The sequence below is a fragment of the Cryptomeria japonica genome, chromosome 10, assembly GCF_030272615.1.
Source record: "Cryptomeria japonica chromosome 10, Sugi_1.0, whole genome shotgun sequence".
Lineage (NCBI taxonomy): Eukaryota > Viridiplantae > Streptophyta > Pinopsida > Cupressales > Cupressaceae > Cryptomeria > Cryptomeria japonica.
In genome coordinates this window covers 518,067,452-518,094,209 of record NC_081414.1, presented here as the reverse complement: position 1 = coordinate 518,094,209, position 26,758 = coordinate 518,067,452, and positions in this window count along the sequence as shown.

Below are 26,758 nucleotides of genomic sequence, written 5' to 3'. Positions count from 1 at the left end.
AATAAATGTAATTCAAATCTCAATTCCAATGGAGGAAATGGTTAGTAAGTGTTTGGGGAGAACATCAAAGTCCAAGAGACTTAAAACTAAAGCGATGATAGATGTGGATGACCAAACATGATATTGGATTATAGAGGTAGCCAAACCCCCAACAGATAAAGATGCTGAGAATATCACTGAGAAGGACATTGTTATTGAGAAGATTGATTTAGGGGTGACTTCTCGAGCTACAGATGCTAAACACTTGGAGACCTCCACCAAAAGAATTTTAACCAGGACTTGGAAAGATGAAAAGGATAAAAATGAAATGAAATAGATCATAATGCAAATGGCCTAGTACATCAATGCCATACAAGATCCTAATCCACAACCACTTTCTCAAGTTCCTTTGTCATTTGATCCAAGGTCACCAATGATTCAAAGACTGCTTCATCAGGTGCATAGAATCCAGATGGTAGTAGACGTCTTCACTGAGTGGTTGGAATCACTTGCCTAGCAAGGCACAAGCTACATTTCTGATCTAGTTAAGGTATTGAAAATACAGAGTTTGTAGGCAAGGAGTTGGAAATAGAAATAATTGCTTGGGAAAAGAAAAAAGCAAATGGGTGGTTGGACTGAAGCAAATGAGGGATACCCATAGGTATGGAGTCATCAACTTCCTAGTAGAAAAGCCAGTACATGGTCTTGATGACAATGTTCTTTTTGTATGCAAAGAAAATATTGAATGGAGGAACTCAATTATTGAACAGGGACATGAAGAATCCACCAAGATTTTGGAGTTAAAAGAATTGATTAATACTATGCAGAAAGATATGAAGTGCATAGATATTCAGCTCCTAAAAGAAGATAAGGAGGCACTTGAAGATTCATCTAATATGATTCAAGCCTTCAAGGATTGAGTTTAACAGATCTAGGAAGCAAAATTCTTAACAATAGAGGATTTCTCAAAAATTGCACGAATTGAATCCATGCTAGTGGTTTTCTTTGATCATCTTGAAACACAAAAAGGTAAGGTTGTACAGGTAGGAAAAAAGAAGGAATTTTGGAAGCAATGAATACTTCGTATCGGTCTTCTACATTATCATCTTATTTTCAACTTCTCCTCAGCTCATTTGGAATGGCATAATATTCAAAGAACTTGTTCGCCTCAGGATAAATAGGTGGAGGCCACATCGTCTGGAGGAGCTTGATCGCATCAACATTGATGACAACTTATGTTGTTTTTCCTATTTAGTAGTTGTTTTTAAGTTTTATGGATAGACTTCTTTAACTCTCATGGAGAGTTAATCTTTTTACTCTAATTTAATTGTAACAAACTACCATAGCCTAATGGCTATATATACTTGATTAAAAGGTCTGAGAATTTTTGGTTAAGATAGAACATAAAGCTTTATATTTTTTCAATACTATTTACTCTAAAAGAAAGGCAATTTGATCTGTGAATGTAATTGTAGCATTTTTTGTCATATAAATCTATGTGTTTATGAATTGAAGTGTGAATCTCTATGAAGATTTGGTTCAATTGTGGATTTTGTTATCTTTCTAATATAGTGTATATGAGTGTGCAAAAGGAAAAATTTAGAAATGTCTGTCTTTCCAATTAGAAGAATGAAAGTTTGTGAGCTTTTAGAAGAAATATGTGCTTGAAATCATAGCAGAGTTCCTTTTGTGTTGACATATTAATATTTAAATACCTTTAATGCTTTCTACTGAAAAGTGTGCATGAAAATTGTTGTAACTTAAGATTACTGCAAATCATTCTTGGGGAATTGTACCCATATATAGAGGTTAATTATTTAGGCAATTATCCAACTATTGGTGTGTTTTTGTCTTTTGTTTATGGGCATGTTGAAGTTAAAGAATTAGAATGTGTAAAAGGCAAATCTATTAACCAACATATTTTTGGCGACTCTACTGGGGAGTCGAATAAGTAGGTTAGATACAATCATAAGGCACATAGGGTTGTCTTGTGATTAGCTTAAGTATTCATCCTATGTATATTGAAGGGACATTTTGTAGATAGTCTGGAGTCAAGAAGATATACATGGTCCCAGAAGCACGAAGGAGTGTTTGATTTTGTATTTCAAGAACTACAAAATTTGAATTTTTCCCCTTCCTTTATACCCAGAAGAAGAGAAAGAAGTAGACCTCCAAGCTCTTATCCTATTTTACCTGTATCTTTCATTTGTCATGCCCTAAGTTTGCATGGTGTTGTCCTTCCTACTATAATCAATCCCATACCTTTGAATATTGTATTATCCATGGCTTCTAATAACCCTTGGGGGCTAGCTATAGGATCATTTGCTCTTGGAGAAAATTTAAATCCCTTACCGAAAGGATCAAGAGATCATTTACCCAAGTTTAGTTATGATGGAAAGGTTACAACTGATGATTATTCGAATGCCTTCAATGTGGCTTGTGGCGTATTAGCAATCCAGCATGAAGATGTGGCTATAAGATTATTTGTTCAAACATTGACTGAAGTTTCTGCAAATTGGTTTTATCTTTTACCTAATGGTGATATTACAAATTGGCAAGGTCTCAAGACAAAATTTGAAGCTAGATTCAAATTATCTGAGGATGAACACTCACTTTTGGCTCAATTAGCACAATTAAAGAAAGAGATTCCTGAAACAATGAGGGATTTTGTGGCTAAGTTTGATAAGATAGTCCATAAGATCTCGACTACTCAAAGACCCTCTGATGATAACTTGAAGTGCTTCTTTATTAACTCAATGCCTTCAGAAATAAGTATCTTAATCTATAGGCAAAGAGTACAAAATTTAGTAGTTGCCAAGACTTTAGCTATAGAATTGGAGGATGATTTAATCACTACAGGAAAGTGGAAGAGGCAAATTCAAACTGTTGGTCCACAAGAATCAACCTCAACAACTACATCAGACTCAATGATTCAAAGGTTGATGAATGATGTGATAACACTTAAGAGACAATTGCCTAAATCCAATACAACTTATCCACAGACCTATGAAGACATCTCGAGGAGTTTTTCAAATCAGTCGATGATGGGGAGGGGTTCTCCAAATTGAGTCTCACCTTGCTCAATAGGAAGTTGAGTGATATGTTAGTTGGCTCCTTTCACTTTGCACTGTTTTTTCAACAAACCAAAACACTCAAAATCTGTAGGAGTGTTCCCTATCAATTTATGATCAATAGTTGCTTAGGCATGGTTGAGATTCACAAGGGTAAATCCAACCTCAAAGCTATGCAATATTCTAACATATACTTGCAGGGGTTGTAGTAGGTGTTCTTAAGTACTTCCATGCCAATCAACTGGTTTTACAATTGGCTTTCCTTCATTTCTTCATCGCTCCCTCTTTCTCCTATTTTCTAGGCCTAGTAGCCCTAGCACCCCAATTAGCCCTACCTAACCAGTTTTTGGGGAATTGTTAAAAAAATACTCAAAGAACCTGGAAAAATATTTTTTGATCTAGATACCATTTTGGATTAAATTTTGAATCCATCAAGTGAGATAGTCAGGTATGTCCGTATAGGTATGAAACCCAAAAATGGCATTTATGAAGGGTTTTGGGACTCTGTTGTCTTCTCCAAAGAGTTTATTTTCCTCCCTACTCTGTCACACCTCCAACCTCCCACATAGGCTCTACCACACCTTATTTACTCATTCCAAACACTTGTCATCTTCATAACTAATTATCCCTGCAAGCACATCAACATTTCACTCATTTTCCGAACCGGGCTATGACAGAGCTCGCCTAGGAAATCATGCCAAATAGTCTTTCAATGACTTCCAGGACAAAAAAAAACTTATTTACACTATACAAAGGCTCCATGTCTCTATTCCCAAGGGTTATTGAGAAAAACTCAAGGTATTTCAAGCTAGAACCATAATTGGGCTCTTAAACCCTTGCTCTGGCTGAGAGCAATACAAAATCACTAACACACTTCAAACCTACACTAAAAACTATTAAAAACACCTTTTTATCACTACAATGACATTTAAAAATCACTCATGAAATAATATTAGTGAAAAAAATCCATTAAGTACGGATTGCTGCTCAAAAATAAAGAAAATGCAAGGTAAAATCTTGAAAATCTCTTCACAAATGTATTCAAATGTGCTCAAGAATTTTTCCAGCCTATTTAAATTCCTTCTTAGATAATTTTATATGAAATCTGAATCCTAACCAGCTCTTAATTGGTTTCCTAACCACCAATGTGCTCAAAGATGCAAAAAAGTTGCTCAAAAGTTGCAAAATGTTGTCAAGCAACAATGACAACTTTTGCCAAAATGTGCACTTTTATACTTCATGCATTTCCACTCATCCTAAACCTCCTATAATGACTTACAAACAATAAAATGACATATCTAAATTCCAAATTATGTGTTACAAGACATTTTACACCAAAATGCATGTTTATGCCATTTTAGGCTTACAAGGGCTCATAAGCCAAATTTGAGTAAATACATGATCTAGTTGACATTCATCCTCCAAAGGCATATCCAACACACATGTGGACCTATGTGTAGTCCATTATTCACAAACCTAAACCAAAATAAAGACTAATACACATATGGACCTATGTGTAGTCAGCAGGGATCGGAGGTAAAGCACTACATTTACCTCCTACACAGTAAAGGCTAGCCATTGAAGCACCTCCACCAAAAGCTAACATGTGCATTTTTCAATTCATCAATGACCATGATGGAAGTTCTTTCCAAGAGATTGTGTGTTATGTCTAGTTGATTAGTTCTAAGGAGGTGTAGAGTGTACCAAGTGAAGAAGAATCTTTCAGGTAGCCTGGCGACTCTAAAATCCACTTCCTGGAGTACAAGTCAGATTTAGAAAGAGGAGCAGAAATTTTGGTTACCCTGGAAGATCCTTCCTGTTCTGTACTAACCAAAAATTAACAGAATGTCAAACCTCAGGGTTCTCCTTCATCTTTTGTTGTGAATCCTAAAGGTAAGGAGATTAGTTCTCGATTTTATAATAATGATTTCAGACCTCAAGAACCTCAATTATTGAAATCTGTAGAGGCTGAAGGTTCATTTGATAGTGTAGAATTTTGTAAATCCTCTCCAATTCAAATTACACCAATAAAATACCTTAAATTAAATCCCAAATAACTTGATAGATTGGTTAAGTTTGTGAAAGGAAATAATGCATATGTGCAAGTCGACATGATACAACAATCAATTAACGCTACATTGTCTTCCCAAGGAGATGTGTCGACTCATCCTGCTACCCATGAAGCTTTCCCTAAAATAATTGCCAATCAAGCTGATGATACATTATCTATTCTTCAATCAAAACCTGAGCCTTTTTATATATCTTTGTTCATAAATGGTCACAAAGTAAATTACTATATTGTAGACTCAGGTGCCTCAGATAACATCATGATATCTGCACTAGCCAAGGCCTTGGGATTATTCTTAATAAAAACCTTTGGTATGTGTTACTCAATGGAATCCAAACAAATACCCTTATTAGGATAGATCAAAGATGCTCAAGTGATCCTTGGTGCTCATCCAGATAAAAGAATTAAGTTAACAATTTTGATAGCTAATATTCCTCTGAGTTACGACATGTTGTTAAGTCATACATTTTGTAGAGACGTAGGGGGTGAGATTAAGATGGATTGGTCTCAGGCCAGCATTCCCATAGGGAAAGAGCAAGTCATTTTGCAACCTAAGCCCAAATCCAAGTTCATTATTTTTCCTTTTGATGATCCAAAGGAAAAAATTGTTAGACACAATACACCATTGAGGGGGGGGGGTTGAATCAGTGGTTCTCAAACTTTTTCCCTTTAGTTATCCTAGGTGTGTATACTGGTTATGGGATCTAACACAATGCAGACTTATCAGTTAGTGGGGAGACCAACATAAATATAATCACACAAGGGAACATCACATAACACCAGCATGTATGAGGAAAACCCAATATGGGAAAAACCTCGGTGAGCAATGTTGTTGGATTCTACTTGCTCCAATCCAGCCTCAAAATCAAATCTTTGTTACAATGTTTAGGGCACCAACCCTTTATTTAGGGCACCAACCCAAGGAGCACCAACCCCTACCTTTTTTATGGACTACAATAGAAAGGAGATAAAACCCCTGCACTAAGCTACTACTCAGTGATCACAATGAAAACATCAATTGCAAAAGTAGTTATCTTGTTGCAAGTGAATTTTGTAACCATTTCATATGCCTTACTCTGCCAGTGAGATACCTTCTCTGCTACACTGGTACACTTATCCTACTACTCTCATCTGTTGCTTCATTGCTAGTAAACTCTACCGGTTCACCTCTACTCTCCTTCTTCTCTACTAGATCTCTTCCTCACTGTTCTTCTCTTTACCGGTATGACACTCTGCCAGTTCTATGTCTGCCTACTCTGCAACTTCCTTCACTTCTTCTCTACCAGTATGGACACTACAAGTTCTGCCCTGCTACCGCTTGAACACTTCAACCTGATTCTCCCTCACTCCCGCTCTCTTCTCAGATACTTGTTGAGCACTTGGCTGATTTTCTCTCACATGTAGAAATAACACTTAATCACTTTACAGCAGCACACTCTTCTTCCATTCAGTAGTCCTACTCTCTTATTGAGCGACAACCATCTCTTTTTTTGGCTTGCATATTTATAGATTGGTTTTCCCACCAAAAACCAATTCAAAATTTGTGCAGTTAGGGTTTCCTCACTTACCTCAAGGGAAACCAAATCCAATCAGATCTTCCCCGAACTAATCACCTAGATAGCCAATTGTATAACTTCACCATTAACGTGCCTTCTTGATCATGCCTTCCATCTTTGGTGATCTACTTTTTCCATTATCAGTTGATTTCTTGGTCAACCACCAAGATCGTTCTTGTTGTTTTCTTCATCCACCTCAATCTCCTCAATCACTCTTAGTTGGTTCTAAGTTGTCCTCCAGACCTTGAGCCACAAACCTCTGCAACAACTTTGTAACATGTCCTGTGATTTGTGGGATCTTCCATTAATGTCGACCAACTCTGCAACTACCTTGTTGGTGTACATTCCTTCTTCATCTGAATGAAGGTCTACCACCTTGACTCCATGTTGCATCCATGTCGACCAACTGCCAACTTAGCTCTTCATGTCAGTCCAGATAGGATTACCGACCAAAAATTCTACCAGTTCCTCTTTTCTGCCAGTTTACTAACCCTACCAGTATCTCACATTCTTCTGGTTGACACCTCATCTCTGCACATAGCTGAACTGCTAGTGGAACCCCTTAACCGATTGCTAGACATGTCTATCCAAAGTATGTATATTCCCAAAAAGTGAGAAGACATCTGCATCTACACATTTCTCATAGTATCAGTGGACATACATACTGGTAAGCACTCTTGATGACACTCTGTCATTAACCTTTACCAGAATCCATCTTCAATTTGGTCATCCTCCTCTAACTGCATCTGCTCAGCCTGGACCATATCTCAACTAGTTTGTCATGCTGACAAACTTATCACTCTTTATTTTTACTGTCATCTCAACATGCCTTCACTGTTGGTCCAGTGCATAACCCTTTTCTCATGCACTTGAGGCATTCCTTTTGTTTCATCGGTGGATCCAGTGTGAGCCTTTAAGTAATTTCCTTTAACTCTTCTCTCTTATCTCATAGAACCATGATGCACACTATGCATACCTTGAGATAGGCTCCACTTATTGGTGGAGTGACACCTTGTCATCTTCATCCTGCAATGCACTCATGTGACTGCACTATTTGAGCAACATATCTTCCAAAAAAGCACATGTGATCTGGTGTGGGTACATTCATTGTCATTCATATCTTCATATGGTGACTGCATTCTTCATCCGGTGGGAGTCTTGTTGTTTTGCAACCTCACAGCATTTCAGTGACCTATTCATTCTTCTCTTCTAGTGTTGATGTGATTCAGGTAACATCCTGCCTCTTCATCACAAACACCATCAAAGCATTCTTCTCATTGTCAACACTTCAGTTGCCAGTTGACATACTCTTCTTGCTGGTGACACATTGTGCTGATACCAGTAACCTTACTATTCCATCCCCACAAGTCAGGCACAAACTTGTGTACCGATGACTCCAGTGATCACTCTTCCTTACCTTACCGGTGTTTTGCAACACAAGGTGATATCCACGATATCACATCCTGTACTCCTTCATAATAGTGTTTCACATACATTTATTCTACCAGTAGTCATCCCATACTAGTTGACATTAATGACAACCCAATGCCAACAATCTCCCCCTTTGGCATTGATGTCAACTCATGTAGTATCCAACATACTACATAATCTGTTTCCCCCTTTGCATGATCCAATGGATTCTCAACACATATAGTCAACACATGTAGTATGTTGTATACTACTGAATCCTTCTCCTGCTTTGACAACAATGGCAAAGGGCACTGTCAGGATATCATTCCTCCTTGTACTTAGTAGTCACTAACAAAATTCTTTCTACCCCCTTTGTCTTGATTTGATGCATCTCCTTCTTTGATACCACTTTCTACATTTTGTTGCATTTTCTCAAGTCACAAAACTTGAGATGGAGGACTCAACCATCAACTAACACCAATTAAGCATGCAAGTTTAATACCTTTTGTTAAACTACTCAATTTCTGAGGGATGTACTAGAGAACACTACTCACCTGCTGGTTAACTTGCATCACCTCCTGTTTGATCCCAAATTTCTTTAGGATTCAAATGTGATTGTACTACAAATACAACCAGCCAACTAACAAGTAGGAATCAAATGTGATTGTACTAAGAATACAACCAACCAAATGATAGGTAGATACCCCTTACAATGAATTTTTTCTGGGTATTCCTACTGTAACTTTCATCATCTGCAGTTTTGGGGAGTCAGTGCACTTACTCTTCTAGGTTCAAGCATCTCGACTTTGCATCATAGCCACTTGAGCTCCCCCTAAGTAATACATCTTAGGTCCTCATCTCTAGTGGGGTCTAATACCGGGGCCTCCAATTGTCTCCATACTAGTTGAGTTATGTAGGTGAGATCATATGATGATCTATCAGCTTCAATATTTCACCATAGCTTATGAAATGATCATGGATGAACACAATGCCATACAATGTCATCATCAAGTCATAAATCTAACTGGTTAGCCTACAAACATGCATGCCTACATGATCAACCATTAGGCCAACATATGTTATTCAGTTCTTTTCCAATACCGCCTGAGACAAGAAATCCACATTCCATGCTACCAGGGCTATTGCAATGATCTCCAACCTCATTGTCTTACATAACCTGCAAGTATCTATTAGCATCCATGTCAATAACATCCTGCACATACCAGTTTTTTCCACTAATCCATCATCACTATCAGAGCACCTTCATGTGACTCCTAACATTTTGTGTCACCTTGTATCTGATTCCAATTGTTAATCTCCATCCAATGACACATGCAATAGTGATCCAACTTTTCATCTATAGGTGTGTAGTGAAGGCAACCTCTACAAACTCATTATCTCATTTACTTCCTTTATACTAGTAGCAACTTGTTCTTCCATATGTTCTCTTCCACTGAGGGGGGGGGATGATAAGTTTAGTGTATTACTCCCCCTTAAATCCTTCATCTCCCTTAGGCCTTAAGAGATATCACTTTTGCATTGAATGCACAGTGCTGGTCCATGGTCTTCTTCCTCCATACCTACTTGGTCTCATTCTTCTTCCCATTTTTTAGGCTTGGGAGCAGGTCTTTGCTTCTTCTACTAAGTGGGTCCTTCCATTTCATGATTCTCCATCATAGCCAGAAGTAGTGCTATAGTAGCACAAAACATCCATCTCAACTTCACGATTGGGGAATCTCTTAACACACCAATTTGACCATCTTCTCTTGGTCATGTTGTTGTGTCTAGCAATCAAAAGTGGTGGACCTCTTGCTCCTGTAGGAAGATTTCTCCTCTAGTTCCATGTAGGTCTCTGACTTCCATATGCTCTGTATTCACCTTTCTATAGAGCATAGTTGTACCGGCCTCCATGTGACTGCAGATTCCTCTTTCTACATTCAAACTCTCTATGGCCAAATCCATTGCAGTTATAGCATACAAGAGTAGATGGATTCTTTCTAGCATAACTAGGAGAGGGGACATGCATGTATCTGCTCCTAGATATATTTTTCTCATATGCATGATGTCCATGAGATCCTAAATTATTCATTCTAGACCTCTTTCTATATTCCTTTGCCCTATGTCCATAAGGGTAACATGTAAAGCAGTAACCGATAAAGGATGACATATGACTTGCAAATTTATTTTGTCATGCATGAGGAGATCTTACCAGTTTAGCATCCCCATTTATTCTTCTTTAAGAATGGATCCTTGGTTTTACATTCTGTGTAGCTCTTCCATATGGTCTCTTCTTTTCCCACACTTGCTTAGCCCTGTGGGTGGTAGCATTACTTTGTCCTCTACCGGTAGGAGGTCTTCTTTGCTACTTCCTCATTTTCCTACTTCTAGTGAAGCTGTCTTCTCCCATCTTCCCTTTACCTTTGGGATCTGCATTGTTCCTCCTTCTTGCAGCACCAATCTTCTTTCTTGTCTGCAAGTCTTCACCGGCTGTTCTTAGGTCAACCTTCCTCTAGGGAGCATTTCTGACTGTGAAGATTTGTCCCTTGTTTTCTCCATTTGAGGAGACAAACTAAATTCCATTATGGGGAACATTCTTGCTGGTGGAGCATTCACTGGCACCACTTCCTAATCCTTCAGTGTCCTTGACAAGATTTTGCTTTTTTAACATTTTGTCCAAGGCACCACTTCTGCCATCAAACCAAATTCTTACCTTGAGCTCATCCTAACATTTCTCAAGGTCATTTCGAAGAACCTCCATTTTTCCATGCAACTATTGATATTCTTCACTTTTAACTTCTAGCCTAGATGTTATATCTTCACACCATCATTCCTTCATGTCTTCCTTGTCAGACTTCAACTCTGAGATTCTTTTCTCAGATTCTTCAAGGCACTTTATCAACCGGTCCTGCTCCACTATAGCAGCATTCTTGAATAGCTTGTATTCCTTTCTTACTCTATTGAGTTCTTCAAGTGCATTTACAAGCTCTCCTTCAAGATAAACTTTTGCTTCATCTTCTTCTTCACCTTCACTATCACTGCAAAACACATCTTATCGGTAGGAGTGATCTATATGATTATTTTTAGATGTGTGCCTTTCATCTTTTGATTCTTGAGCCATGAAGAGGTGGGTTCCTTCATCATCATTATTAAAGCTACTAGTAGATCTGCCTTCATCATCTACAGATTCATGAGATGCATTTCTCATCCTTTTATCACAAGTCGGTTCTGCAATAGTAGACTCATTTCCATAGAGCTTCTTCAATCTCTCCCATAAGATTTTTTCTAATTTACATTTCTCCACCGGTGAGGAGACATCATCTATTAACCCATAGAGAATAGCCTTCATATCTTCTTCATTGCACAAGCATATTCTTTCTTCTTCAGATTAGGTGGGAGGACTAACATTCCTAGGAAGACCATTAACAACCACCATCTAGACATCATAACCTAGGAGGACAGGTAGACTTCCATTCTACAACTCCAAAAAGAATAGTTTGAACCATCAAACATTGGAGTAGGGATAGACACTAAACAAACCATTGTGTCCTTAAGCTAGGATCTATCCATGCTAGAGAAAGCTCATCTAACTTGTAACCTACGCTTTGATACCAATTGTTGAACACAATGCACCACTAAGAGGCAGGGGGGTGAATCAGTGGTTCTCAAACTTTTTCCCTTTAGTTATCCTAGGTGTGTATATTGGCTATGGGATCTAACACAGTGAAGACTTACCGATTAGTGGGGAGACCAACACAAATGCAATCACACAAGGGTACATCACATAACACTAGCATGTACGAAGAAAACACAAGATGGGAAAACATTAGTGAGCAATGTTGTTGGAGTCTACTTGCTCCAATCCAGCCTCACAATCAAATCTTTGTTACAATGTTTAGGGCACCAACCCAAGGAGCTACAACCCTTGATTTAGGGCACCAACCCCTAACTTGTTTATGGGCTACAACCCAAAGGAGCTACAACCCCTACACAGAGATACAACTCAGTGATCACAATGAAAACATCAATTGCAAAAGTAGTTATCTTGTTACAATTAAATCTTGCAACCATTTCATATTCCTTACTTTGCTAGTGAGATACCTTCTCTGCTACACCGGTTCACTTCTCCTATTTCTCTCATCTACTGCTTCACTGCTCATAAACTCTACCAGTTCACCTCTACTCTCCTTTTGCTCTATTGGATCTCTTCCTCACTATTATGCTCTTTATCAATATGACACTTTGTCGGTTCTATGTCTTCCTACTCTGCAGCTTCCTTCACTTTTGCTCTATCGATATGGACACTACCAGTTCTATCGTACTACCGGTTGAACACTTTAGCCTGATTCTCCCTCACTCTCACTCTCTTATCAGATACTTTTTGAGAACTTGGCTCATTTTCTCTCACATGCATAAGTAACACTTAATCACTTCGCAATAGCACACTCTTCTTCCATTTAGCAGCCCTAATCTCTTATCCAGCGACAACCATCTCTATTTTTGGCTTGCATATTTATATACTGGTTTTCCCACCAAAAACCAATTCAAACTTTGTGCAGTTAGGGTTTCCTCACTTACCTCGAGGGAAACCAAATCCAATCAGATCTTACCCAATCTGATCACCCAGTTAGCCAATTGTACGACTCTGCCATTAATGCGCCTTCTTGATCATGCCTTCCATCTTTGGCAATCCTCTTTTTCCCTTATCAGTTGATTTCTTGGTCAGCCACCAAGATTGGTCTTGTTGTTTCCTTCATCTGCCTTGATCTCCTCAATCACTCTTAGTTGGTTCTAAGTTGTCCTCCAGACCTTGAGCCGCAAACCTCTACAACAACTCTGTAACATGTCCCGTGATTTGTGGGATCTTTCATTAATATAGACCAACTCTGCATCTACCCCATCGATGTACATTACTTCTTCATCTGAATGTAGGTTTTCCACCTTGACTCAATGTGGCATCCATGTCGACCTACTGCCAACTTGGCTCTTCACGTTGGTCCAAATAGGATCACCAACCAAACATTCTACTGGTTCCTCTTTTCTGCCGGTTTACTAACCCTACCGGTATTTCACATTCTACTGGTTGACACCTCATGTCTACACATAGTTGAACTATTGGTGGAACCCCTTAACTAGTTGCCAGACATGTCTATCCAAAGAATGTACATTCCCACAAAGTGAGAAGACATCTACATCTACACTTTTCTCATAGTACCGGTGGACATACATGCTGGTAAGAAATATTGATGACACTCTGTTATCAACCTTTACCAGACTCCATCTTCAATCTAACCATTCTCCTCTGACTACATCTTCTTATCCTTTCCTTCTCCTAACCAGCTTGGGCCATATCTCAACTGGTTTTTCATGCTAACAAACTCGTCACTCTTCATCTATGACATCATCTCAACATGCCTTCACTATCAGTCCAGTGCATAACCATTTTGTCATGAACTTGAGGCATTCTTTTTGTTTCACCAGTGGTTCCGGTGTGAGCCTTTAAGTACTTTCCTTTACCTCTTCTCTCTTATCTCATACAACCATGATGCACACTATGCATACCTAGAGATAAGCTTCACTTACCAGTGGAGTGACACCTTGTCATCTTCATCCTGCAATACACTTGTGTGACTTCCCTGTTTGACCAACATATCTTCAAAATAGGCACATCTGATCTGGTATGGGTACATTCACTATCAGTCATCTCTTCATATGGTGATTGCATTCTTCATCTGGTGGGAGTCAAGTCATTCTGCAACCTCACAACATTCCGTTGACCTATTCATTCTTCTCTTCTAGTGTTGATGTGATTCAGGTAACATTCTTCCTCTTCATCACAAACACCATCCAAGCATTTTACTCATTTTCAACACTTCACTTGCCAGTTGACATACTCTTCTTGATGGTGATACACTATGCCGATACTGGTAACCTTACTATTCCATCCACACAAGTCAGGCACAAAATTGTGTACTGGTGATATCCAAGATATCACATCCTATACTCCTTCATAATAGTGTTGCACATACATTTCTTCTATTGGTAGTCATCCCATATCGGTTGATACCAATGACAACCTAGTGCCAACACAAATATCGTATCATGAATGTTAATTTGGGAATTACATGATCTTGTCTGATAATGAAGCTGTAGGAAATTTGTCACAACTTGAGACAATGGAGGATTTATGTCTGATGGAATTTGATGGAAGTTGTGCATCATTAGGTTTTGGAGCTGAGGTAGTTCTTATTCCCCCTCTAGCAGATATATTCCTTTCTCTTTCAACCTCGAGTTCAAGAATACAAATAACACTGCCGAGTATGAGGCCCTATAGTTGGGATTAGCCAACACAAAGAAATTGGGAGTGAAGCTATTGCAAGTTAAGGGAGATGCAGAGTTGATTGTGAAACAAGTTAGAGGGTTGTTCAATGTAAAGAATGAAAGGTTGAGGCACTACTGAAATAGAGTCTAGGATGAAATTGAGGGTTTTGTTGCATTTTGTATTGAAGCTATTCCTAGAGAACCAAATTCTAAAGCTCATTCTTTGGTGGTATCAGCTTCCTTATTGATTCGCCATCCTGAGTTTACAAATAATACCTATTGAGTGGAATTGATATACTGACCTAGTGTACCTGATAATTTAGAATTTTGGTAGGTTTTTGTAAATGACAAGTAAATCAAATTTTTTTTGTATTGCACAAAAATGTTCACTGCCAGTTTCTTTGAAGAATCACACACTAAATGCAAGGAGTTTTCACTGGAACTGGGTCAATAAATAAATGATGGAGTAATACAACTAAAGGAAAATAAGATTCTTAAAGGGTTGGTCTCTTTAGAACATCTCTTTGATTGTCATGATGCCTTTAAGAAGGAAAAAGATGATCGAAGTCCTACAATCCAGGATGTTGGTGGTTATGAAAGAGTTAATATTGGAACTGAGGAGGATCCTAAGTATATTATTCTAGGAAAGTGTTGCATACTTTTAGAGAAGGAAAGTTTCATAAGTCTCCTATTGGAATACAAAGACATCTTTGTCTGGTGCTATGACAACCTAAAGAACTTCAGGGAAGGAAAATTTCATCATCATATTTGCTTGAAGCCTGGAACAAGCTCTTTCTAGTAGATACTTAGCAATTTTAACCCCAAAGTTTTTGAAGCCATATTTCAGGAGGTAGACAAAATATTGAAAGCTAGAATCATATATCCTATTCATCATTCCACTTGGATAGCCAATATCATCCTAGTTTGTAAGAAAAATAGAGAGATAAGAATTTGTGTGGACTTTAGTAATTTGAATCAGGCCAGCCTTAAAGATAATTATCCATTACCTACTATGGATCATATTTTACAGACAGTCTCAGGTTAAAAAATGATGTCTATGCTTGATAGTTTTTCTGATTATAACCAAATTAGTGTTTCAGAAAGTGACCAACATAAAACAACTTGAATCACTCCCTAGAGAACCTTCACATATAATAGGATACCATTTGATCTGATAAACACTAGGGAAACCTTCCAAAGGGCTATGGACTTGTCTTTTGTTCATATGAAAGATAAAATAATTGTTATATACCTTGATGATTGAACTGTCTTCTCTAAAAGAAGAAAACATCACCTAAGAGACTTAAGGCAAGTATTGCAAATATGCCGAGAACATGGAGTGTCATTGAATATGAAGAAGTCAGTGTTTGAGGTTACCGAAGGCAAATTAATTGGTCATATCATCTCTAAAGCGGGAGTTAAAATGGATCTTGAAAGGGTAAAGGCAATTCAGTAGTTAAGTTTACCATCAAATAAGAATGCAATCAGGTCCTTCTTTGGGTAGGTAAATTTTTGAGAAGATTTGCTCTATATTTTGCAAAGACCACAAGGTACATTATGAACTCGGTGAGTGAAAAGCGGGTATTCAAGTGGAATGAAGAGGGGAAGAAGGCATTTGAAGCAATAAAAGAATCTATAGCCAAAGAACCTACTCTTGTTAATGCAAATTTTAAGAAAGATTTTATTATCTATTGTTATGCCTCAAAACATACTATGTCGGGGATTTTTTTACAAAAGAATGAAGAAAATGAAGAAGTTCCAATATCCATCATGAGTGTTCCTCTCAACTAACATGAATTGGAATATTCACTGATGGAGAAACAAGCATTTGTTGTTGTGAAAGTTGTAAAACAATTCAAGTACTATGTTCTTCATTCTCATGCCATAGTGTATGTGCCACACTATGTTGTTAAGAGCATTCTAACACAATAGGATATCAAATTGAACAATAGAGCCTCATGGGTGTCTAAGATACAGGAGTTTAATCTAGACATTAAACCAACAAAATTGGTGAGAGGACAAGGTTTGTGTAAGTTAATTATAGAAAGCAAGAATGAAGTGAATGGGGAATTGCCTTTAGTCTTGTTTGTTAGACTTCAACACTCTTGGTTTGTGAACGTTGCATATTTCCTGACTTATGGAGACTATCCAGTGCATCTCTCTCTGAGAGAAAAATGGAATCTGAGATTAAAGGTTGCTAAATATGTTATTTTTGATGATGTGTTGTACAAGAGGGGTTGGATGAAACTTTCTTATGTTGTGTAGATAAGTTACTTCAAGAGCTACTATTGAAATTTTTTCATGATGAAGCCTGTGGTGCTCACTTTACATCAATAGTAAGTATCTATAAAATCTTGAGAAATTGTTATTATTGGCCAAGTATGTTTAAGGATGCATATTCTTAGGTAGCTAAGTGTGAAAAATTTAAGTTATTCACTAGGAAGCCACAACTTGCAACATTGCCTCTCAGACTGGTAGTTATTGATGAACTGTTTAAATAGTGGGGTTTAGGTTTTATAGGTCTATTGTCACCTACTTCAAGTGTTGAACATACGCACATACTAATGGCCACAAATTACTTCACCAAATGGGTTGAAGCCATTCCAGTGTGGAAGACAACTTCTGAGGTTGTTTGCAATTTTCTAAAGAAAACATTCTGGTTTGTTTTGGGGTCCCTTAGAAGATTATAGCTGATAATGCAACCAACTTCTCTTCTACTGAGATTTCATTACTTTGTTATGATCATGGGATATCTCTCACTCACTTTTCAAATTATTACCTTCAGGGTAACAACCAAACGAAGTCAAGCAATTAAAATCTAATAAATATTATGAAGAAGCTGGTGAGTGAAAACTTCAAAGACTAGCACAAAAGATTGTATGAAGCTCTCTAGGCAGATGACACATCTCCAAAAATAGCCATAGGGATGTCACCTTTTGAACTAGTGTATGGCATGGGAGCTCAAGTATCACTTCCCTTGGAACTTGTAGCTTCAAAGTTACAAACAGTTATTGAAGATGCATATTTCCAAGATTATCTAGAGAAGAGGATTATAAATTTAATGAGGATTGAAGAAGAAAGAGACAAATTGGTTGATAGGATTATAGAAATTTAGATGCGGGTTATAAAAATATTTGACTGGAGAGCCAAGCCACAAAAATTTATGGAAGATGACTAGGCTCTACTTTGGGACAGAAGAAGGGAACAAAAAGGAGCACATACGAAGTTTGAGTCATTATAGAAATGACAATTTTTAATTCAAGAGGTAAAAGGCCCTAATTATTTCAAGCTAGCATACCAGGATGGTACTGTTCTTCCCCTAACCTATAATGGACAGGATTTGAAATTATATCAATTGTAACCAGGAGTCCCCTATAAGTCTTGTACATAAGTTTTGTCATGTTTGGTTTGTTGTTTCAGTTTTGTTTTGTTTTGTTTTGTTTTAGTTTTGATCCTTTTGGTTTAAGGCTTGTTTGCGAAACCTGAGATCCTAGGGTTCACGTGTTGGTCCCTTACCATCCCAATCCCCAGTCAGATCTAATGGTAGTCCTCCCTTATTTTCTTTGAGTTTCAATTTGAATGTCATTTTTTAATTTTCATTTTCCATTTTGGTTGCATATTTCCTCCCTTTGAACTCAAGTCATTGAATCTTCCCTTAGTTCAAAGTTTAAGTTCAAAGTGCACTTTAAAGATAGTTGTCTTCACGAATTTGTTTTATGGTAGAGGTGAGAGCTTTTTTGAAAATTCATATTGAACTTGAACCTTTGACCCTTTTGGTTCAAGGTTCAAAGTTGATCGTGCATCGGTTATGTCTTTTCTCGTTCTTTTTCCTTTTGTTGTTATGTCATGAAGACTGTTTTATGTTTTGTTCTATGTTATTCCTCAAAGTTGAACTTGAACCTTTGAACCTTTTGGTTCTTGGTTAATGGTTAAAAGTTCAAAATTCATAGTCTGAGGCTTTATTTAGAGGTGGTGCACATATCATGGAGGGAAAATGGTGGTGGGAAGGGGGAATATTTCGGGTAGTTCAAAATGTTAGTTTCTAATTATGGGAAATAATCATGGTAATTCATGTGTCATGTAATGGAATGACATAAAATTAAATGCATTCTAGATATCCATCAAATCAGGTGTCAATTCATATGAGTTTACTTAATTAGTACATATATCTAGGATTTGAGTGAGATTTAATTCATTTTTATTGCAAAAGCTGGCAATCTTTCTAGTACCTTCTCAATAGTTGTGAAAGTGAAGGAAGCTAGAGGTATTGTATCTACATTCAGAAGGTTTTCAAGAATTTGTTGTCGAGATCTGGTTAGTTGCAATTCTCTCTTATTCTGCTATATTTCCTTGTTCAGAAGCTAGTTGTTCATTCCCTTTGTTGTGTAGAGGAATTCATTTTATTCCTGAAATTATTTGATAAATAGGAGAGGGGCCATCATGAGGCTAACTCTACCAAAATTGGGGTGTACTTCCTGTTTGGTTAGCACAATTCCAGAGATGGGTGACACTTCACTAGCACAAGTAGACCTCACTAATCTCCTTGAAAGAGTTAAGAATCTAGCCCAAAATTCTATGATGGAGAAAATTGTAAGAAGTGGTTTGATTGAGGCCGTTGCATTTCTCGTTGCTACATCATGCCTACAGCTAGTTTTAGAATGTATGAACTAGTATGATGTAGAACATAGGTGTATTAGGGCAATCAATGGTGAGGTATTGTTGAAAATCGATAGGGAGTTCGTAATGGAAGCCATAGGCATTCTTCATAAGGAGTCGTATGAAGATTGGACCATTGGTACTTCATACTCCTTTTCTGAGAAGAAGAGCACTTACAGAAGCATAATTACTAGAAACTGGTTGTTGAAAATTCAAAAAGGAGGTTCTAGGCTACCAAAGCCACTCACCAGAGAGCATTTAAAAATAGAAGTACGAGATATTGATTTTTTGTTCAATAGATTGAAGAGAAATGCTCATGCCTTTTATTGGGAACACTGGATATATTTCTACTTTCAAGTCATGTTGAATGGAAGTGCGTACCTAGATTAGGGACAAGTTGTTGTTAAGAGACTGCATGCGAGTTTAAACAAATTTGTAGGGATGAGTGGTTTTTATATGTTCTCATACCTTTTTTATATGCTTTCCTGCACTCGAGATTGGAATGGATTACACCATGGACCTTGGATTGATGGGATGAGGGTATATGAATACTATCCTCACCTACAACAGCAAAGATATGATGAAAACTTCATGAGGTGGAATGACATTTTTGCAAGAAGATTGGTTCATGAGTTGTAGGGTAACACAAATAGGAGATTGTCAACAAAAGCAATAGATTTTGTAGGTATCTATGGTAGTTTCATCATCTAGTTTTCTTTGTTCACCTATATTAGAGTTGGTGGCTTTCAAAGTGAACCTTTTAGGTTACCCAGGTATGCTCTAGATAGCTATATTTTGATCGAAGTCAGTAAAAAACTAGCCTATATTTATAAGAGAAGTGGAGGTATGTCTGGAGTTTTCCTTCTAGTAGAGCTAGGATATTATAGTTGTAGATCTGTTTCCGATGCTTTAGATCTTGAACTTGAATTCAAGAAGTTCAGTCTGCAGTTATATGTTGCTAGAAATAAATTTGATAGCCGAAGGTTTTCCATAGAGAACCTAAATGTTGATGTTGATTTTTATCATGAACCTTAGCTAGAAGATTACTGGGAGAACTATGATGATGAATTTGAAGTTAGAAGAAGATTGTGGTCGAGGTTCACAGTTCATCAAATTGTGACAATGGGTTTGTCCATGAATATCTCTAACATACAAGAGAATGAAGGCAAGGAAGTTGTTGATCCCAAGTTCAATGAGAAGATACAAGAGCAGGCTATTCCAGAAGTTGATTGGGATAGAAAAGGGTATGACAACAATCATGATAGAACCTTTAATGTGATTAGATAGACAAAAAGATGGCTAAAAGACTGCCATTTTGGACAACAGCCCATGTCTGCACCTAAGAGTAGAAAAGTTGGTCAAACTTGTGCAACTTCTCAAGTATCTCTTCCCTCTTTTGACATTGCTATTGATATTTCAGGTAATGAGAAATAGAGGATTGAGAAAACCAAAATTGCAAACTTAGGAGAATCTTCTCTAAGTTCCTCCCCTTCTCATGTCACAACTCTCGTAGTAAGAAGAGCAGTCGGAAACTCCTTAAAAGTCCACTTTTAGTAGATTTGGACTCTGAAGAGGAAACTCAAGGGATTATGGATGCTTAGATGTACGACAAGCTCATTATTGTTACTACTGATAAGGGAAAGGAACCCCAAGAAGGTAAGGATTCTATGAACACCATGGTCATTGTCATCACTAACCAGCAATCACCTCCATCCAGGGAAACAACTATTGTTCCCAAAAGTTTAAGTGCTTAACTTACCAAGAAAAGAAATGTAATTCCAATCCCAATTCCAATGGAGAACATGTTCAGTAATTATTTGGGGAGAAAATAAAATTCCAAGAGACTTAAAACTGAAGCAATGATAGATGTGGCTAAGCAAACACGATGTTGGATTGCAGAGGTAGCTAGACCCCCAATATATAAAGATGTTGAGAATATCACTGAGAAGGACTTTGATATTGAGAAGATTGATTTAGGGGTGACCTCTCGAGCTGCAGATGCTAAACACCTGTAGACCTCCACCAAGAGAATTATGATTAGGACTTGGAAAGATGGAAAAGGATAAAAATGAAATGAAACAGATCATAATGCAAATGGCCCAGTACATCAATGCCATATAGGATCCTAATCCATAACCTCTTTCTCTAGTTCATTTGTCATTTGATCCAAGGTCACCAATGAACCAAAGACTACTTGATTAGGGTTAGAGAATCTGGATGGTAGCACACACCTTCAATGTGTGGCTGGAATCAATTGCCTAGCAAGGTACAAGCTACATTTCTGATTTGGTTAAGGTATTTGAAAATGCAGAGTCTATAGGCAAGGCGTTGGAAATAGAAATAATTTCTTGGGAAAAAGAGAAAATCATTTGGGTGGTTGTACTGAAGAAAATGAGGGATACCCAGAGGTATGGATTCATGAACTTCCTGGTAGAAAAGCCATATCATGGTCTTGACAATAATGTGCTTTTCATATGCAAAGAAAATATTGAATGGAGTAACTCAATTATTGAATAGGGACATGAAGAACCCATCAAGATTTTGAATGAGTTAAAAGAACTGATTAATACTATGCAGAAAGATATGAAGTGCATAGATATTTAGCTCCTGAAAGAAGATAAGTAGATGCTTGAAGATTCATCTAATATGATTCAAGCCTTCAAGGATTGAGTGCAATAGATCCAGGAAGCAAAATCCTTAACAATGGAGGATTTCTCAAAAATTGCATGAATTGAATCCATACTAGTGGTTTGCTTTGATCATCCTAAAACACATAAAGTTAAGGTTGTACAGGTGAGAAAAAAGAGGGAAGTTTGGAAGTAGCGAATACTTCATACTGGTCTTCCAAATTATCAGCTTATTCATAACTTCTCCTCAACTCATTTGGAATGGTATAATATTCAAAGCACTCCTTCACCTCAGGATAAACAGGTGGAGGCCACGTCATCTATAGGAACTTGATCGCATCACCGTTGCTCATGGCTTATGTCACTTTTCCTATTTGTAGTTGTTTTTCAGCTTTAAGGATAGACTTCTTTAACTCTCATGGAGAGTCAATATTTTTACTATGATTTAATTATAAAAAACTATCATAGCCTAGCAGCTATATATACTTGATTAAAAGCCTTGTAAAAGGTCTAAATTTTTTTGGTTAAGATAGAACATAAAGATTTATATTTTGGCAATACTATGTACTCTGAAAGAAAGACAATTTGATCTGTGAATGAAATTGTAGCATTTTTCATCATATAAATCTGTGTGTTTATGAATTGAAGTGTGGATCTCTGTGAAGATTTGGTTCAATTGCAGAATTTATTATCTTTCTAATATAGTGTATATGAGTGTGCAAAAGGAAAAATTTTGAAATTTCTATCTTGCTAATTAGAAGAATGAAAATCTATGAGATTTTAGAGGAAATGTGTGCTTACAAACATAGTAATGTTCATTTTGTGTTGACATATGAATACTTAAATACCTTTAATGCTTTCTGGTGAAAAGTGTGCATGGAAATTTCCATAACTTAAGCTCATTGCAAATCATTCTTGGGGAGTTGTACCCATATACAGAGGTTAACTATTTAGGCAGTTATCCAACTGTTGGTGTGTTTTTGTCTTTTGTTTATGGGCATGAAGAAGTTAAAGAATTAGAATGTGTAAAAGGCAAATATATTAACCAACACACATAAAGCAAACCCTTGTTTCTAGGTAGAAATAAGGTTGAGTCCTTCGAACTCCTTGGGAAGGCAACAATATTCCCAAGCAACTCTGTGAAAACCTTGTGGTCAGAACTAGAGGCCCAAAGAAAATCCCACAAAAGTCTTTCCAAATTCATGTATGAGGTCTTGGAAGGAGCCCAACATGAAGAGTAATAGACATGAGTGGTAGCCAAAACCTTCAAACAAATTGGAAATTTTCTAGCCAAAGAGAGAGGCTTGGTTATCCAATAGGCTAATTTTTTCTCAATCCCAGGCAAAAAAACAATCCAAAGATCCAATAGGCAAAAGGAATACCCAGAAAGAGAAATGTTTTGCCATGATGAAGCCATTTCCAGCCATATTGAAGTATCCAAGTTGGGGCGGGAAGAAAAGACTACCTATAATATTGTGTCTTGTGCCATTGAATGGTTGAGCTGGAAGCCAAGCAAAAAGTGTCTAGACATTGAAGAGTGGCCTGAACATTATCTTCTTCCTCAAGGAGAGTGAGAAAGGAGTCATCTACAAAATGACCATTGACAAGTTGAGAAGGTAACTCAGGAAGGGAGATTCCATGGACACATCCAGCAAAAATGGCATTAGTAAGAAAGTACCCAAAACCCTCCGTTACAAGAACATATAAGGTAGGATCCAGAGGATAGCCCTGGCAAATAGGTCTGAAAAGACCAAAATCCTTAAATTGATGACCATTGATGGTGATGTAGGCTGAGGCATCTCCAAATAACATATGGACAAAATAAATGAATCTGGGGCCTAAACCAAGAGCTTTGAGAATAGCCAAAATAAATGGCCACTCAATGTGATCATATGCCTTAGCAAAGTCAATCTTAAAGAAGATTGTCCATTGTTTGGAGTGTAGGGCCCATTCCATCCCTTCCCAAACAACAATAATATTATCAAGAATAAACCTAGACTTGATAAATCCTAACTTCTTCAGACAAACAATCAAAGGCATGAGATGAAAAATCTTGAGAGCCAAGGCTTTGGCAATGATCTTATACAAGACATTGAGCAAGGTAATAAGCCTCCAATTGCAAATGTCCTCTGGATCCCCAACCTTAGGGATAAACTTGATGTTACCTCAGTTAATCATCTTTCCCAGGGACTGGGAATGAAAAGCTTCAAGGTAGACCTTATGTAGGTCAGGACCAACACAAGACCAAAGGGCTCTATAGAACTTGCAAGGGAAACCATCATACCCTGGGGCTTTATCATCCACCAGAAAAAACAGTGTCCTTGAGATCATCAATGGTCAGTAAGATATCACAAAAGGTCTACTAAGGCTCAGAAATCCTTTTTGGAAGAACAACTAAGCAATATTGTAAAGTTTGGGCTCTCGTCAGAGAGTTTCCCTATGCTATGAACACCTTCCCATAATGATGGACAAAATCATGCAGAATATTAGACAACTCAGTGAGAACAACATGCCCCTCTTTGATTTTCTTAATCCCTACAAAGGTATGATGGGAGTGCAAAGCCAGGGAAAATTATTTGGAGGCCCTATCACCCACCTTAATCCATCTAACCTGGCTTTAATTTGAGCTCCTCTGGAAGATTAATTATCTGCAACTTGTATTTGATGATGGAGTTGGGCTAACTGAAGTTGCAAGTTAGAATCAAAAGGATTCGAGGCCAGAGCTTCTGTGGAATCACAAAGATATTTGGTGGTCGTGTCATATGAGAACCTATGATACATCACAAGTTGTCTACCATAAATGCATAGAAACCTCACAAAGCAAGTAATAGCATCATTCCACCACACAATCCAACCAGTGCAATGATGAGGCCTTGGCTCCAAATTCCAAACCCTTTGAATGTGGGCCATCATGGTTTGATGGTACAAGAGAGATGTGTTGAGGTAGAATTGCATCTTGGAAGGATGTGACCTATCTAGCTGCCATTAAATGCTAAAATTTATGGGGAAGTGATTGGAAAACATCACGTCAACGAGAGGAGAGATGTGCAGATCTTGATCTTCAGAAAAATAGAAAAAAGATTGTGCAGTTATCATAGCACAATCAAGCCTTTTAAATATTCTATCCAAGCTAGCTCTGAAATTAGACCAAGTGTGCCAGACCCCACCTAGGTAGAGGCAGTTGGTATTGGGGTCAAAAAGACCCAACTTCTTATGCATATAGTACCAGGCTTCCCTCTCGCCAACTGTTCATCAAAAAGGAAAAATATCATCCTTATCAGACACCACCTCAACCATATTGAAGTCACCACACATGACCCAAGTTGCAGGTGTTGTGCAAGAGCACCTCATCAAAAATCTACTCATGACCCTAAGGATTAATATTAGGATCATTAGGGTGTCTTAGTGTGTCTTGTGTTTCATGTATGCATAAACCCCACCATGTAAGCCCATGTCACCAATTAGGCAATTTGACAAGCCAATTGGGACAATGTGGTTAATAAGGGTAGTAGATGGTTTAGATTTGTGTTTGATAGGTTTTAGGAATTTTTCATGAGTGTTTTTTTGATTCATTTATGTGGATTCCAACCTTAGCCAATATGAAAACTTTTTGTGCAAAATTGCAAAAATGCAACTTTTGGGGTGCAAAAGTGCAACTTTTTGAAAATCGGTTGGGGGAAGCCTTTCAACAACTCCAACCTACTCCAAATTTAGTGGGAAACCATTGGAGAGTTTTATAATCCTTGTGGATATTATTCCCAAGGTTGTTGTTGTTGTAATTGGAGTTTGTGAAGCAATAATACACAAAATGCTACAGTTTTCCCAAAAATTCTGAGTTTGCAGGAGTTGCACGTGCTTGTATGGATTGATTTGAATCCCACCATCCATTTATTAGTTAGAGAGATGAAATATATTTCTTTTGGTGGTGGTATGAGGTCCTAAATATTCCGGAGCAGAGAGAACCCTCCATTCTTCTGACTGCAACTTGGAAATTGAGGGTTTGGAGAGGGTTTTGAACAAAAATGGCCTTATCTTGCATTCTAGTCCATTAGAAGACTCTTCCTTTGGAGGGATGTAGGATAAGCCTCTGTATTTTAAATTTTTCATAGTTTATTGCATGTGAAACTTATTTGTGTGGGTAAAGGAGAAAATTTAGGTAGGCATCTCTATGTGACTACCTAGGACAAGATTTAGGACAATCATCAAAAGTTATCATAGCGGTGGATTCTAGGCGTGAAAACTTGGAATTAAAGGTTACTAACCATCTCCCAAATTCCCATAGAGTTGGTTTTCCATTTTGGATTCATTGATTGGTAGTTTCTTTGGAAAATAGGGCTAATTGCCCTTATTAGGTCTCTTAGCCTCTAAAGAGATCAGACCTTGTAAGTGCAGACCTGGTCAAACCATTTTGGAGATTAGTGAAACTTCCAAAAGGGTATTTGAAATGATAACTTTTTTGTATGGGTGTGTGGAAATTTTTTGAGTTAAGGTCCATTCTATCACTGAATAGGGCTACAAGCCTAGAGGGTAGGTTTCCAAAGGAAGTATAAGGAATTGGAACCAAATCTCAAAACCAATGCTTGGATTAGTTTCCAATAGCCATAAATGAATAAAATCCTAAGCCCTTAGGAGAAGGGTGTGATGGGATGGTGTAGGGTAGGTATTGAGGCATTTACTCATCTTGAGTAGGCCCAAACCTAGTGAATGTGTGTGTAGTTTCATTAAAGGTGTGGAGTCCTTCCTTTCAAGACCCTTATGATCACTTGAGGGGTCAGTAGTCTAACCTTGGTTGGGATTTCCCTTAGGTGTGTGGGTAGGGATCTACATTACGTGGTATCAGAGCATAGAGGTGTTCTTTGGATAGAAGGAGAAGACAAGATGTCAAAAGAAGAGGGATCCCATGAGACACCTTCAAGAATGACCAATGCTGAGTTGAATGTCCTAGTGAAGAAGAAGATGGTAGAGAGTGGAGCAGTCAGGGCTGAGAATCAGGCCTTGAGAAATGAGATGGACAGGTTGAAGGACAGAGTGGAGAGGGGAGAAAGAGACTCTAGAGAAGAGGGGGATGAAGAG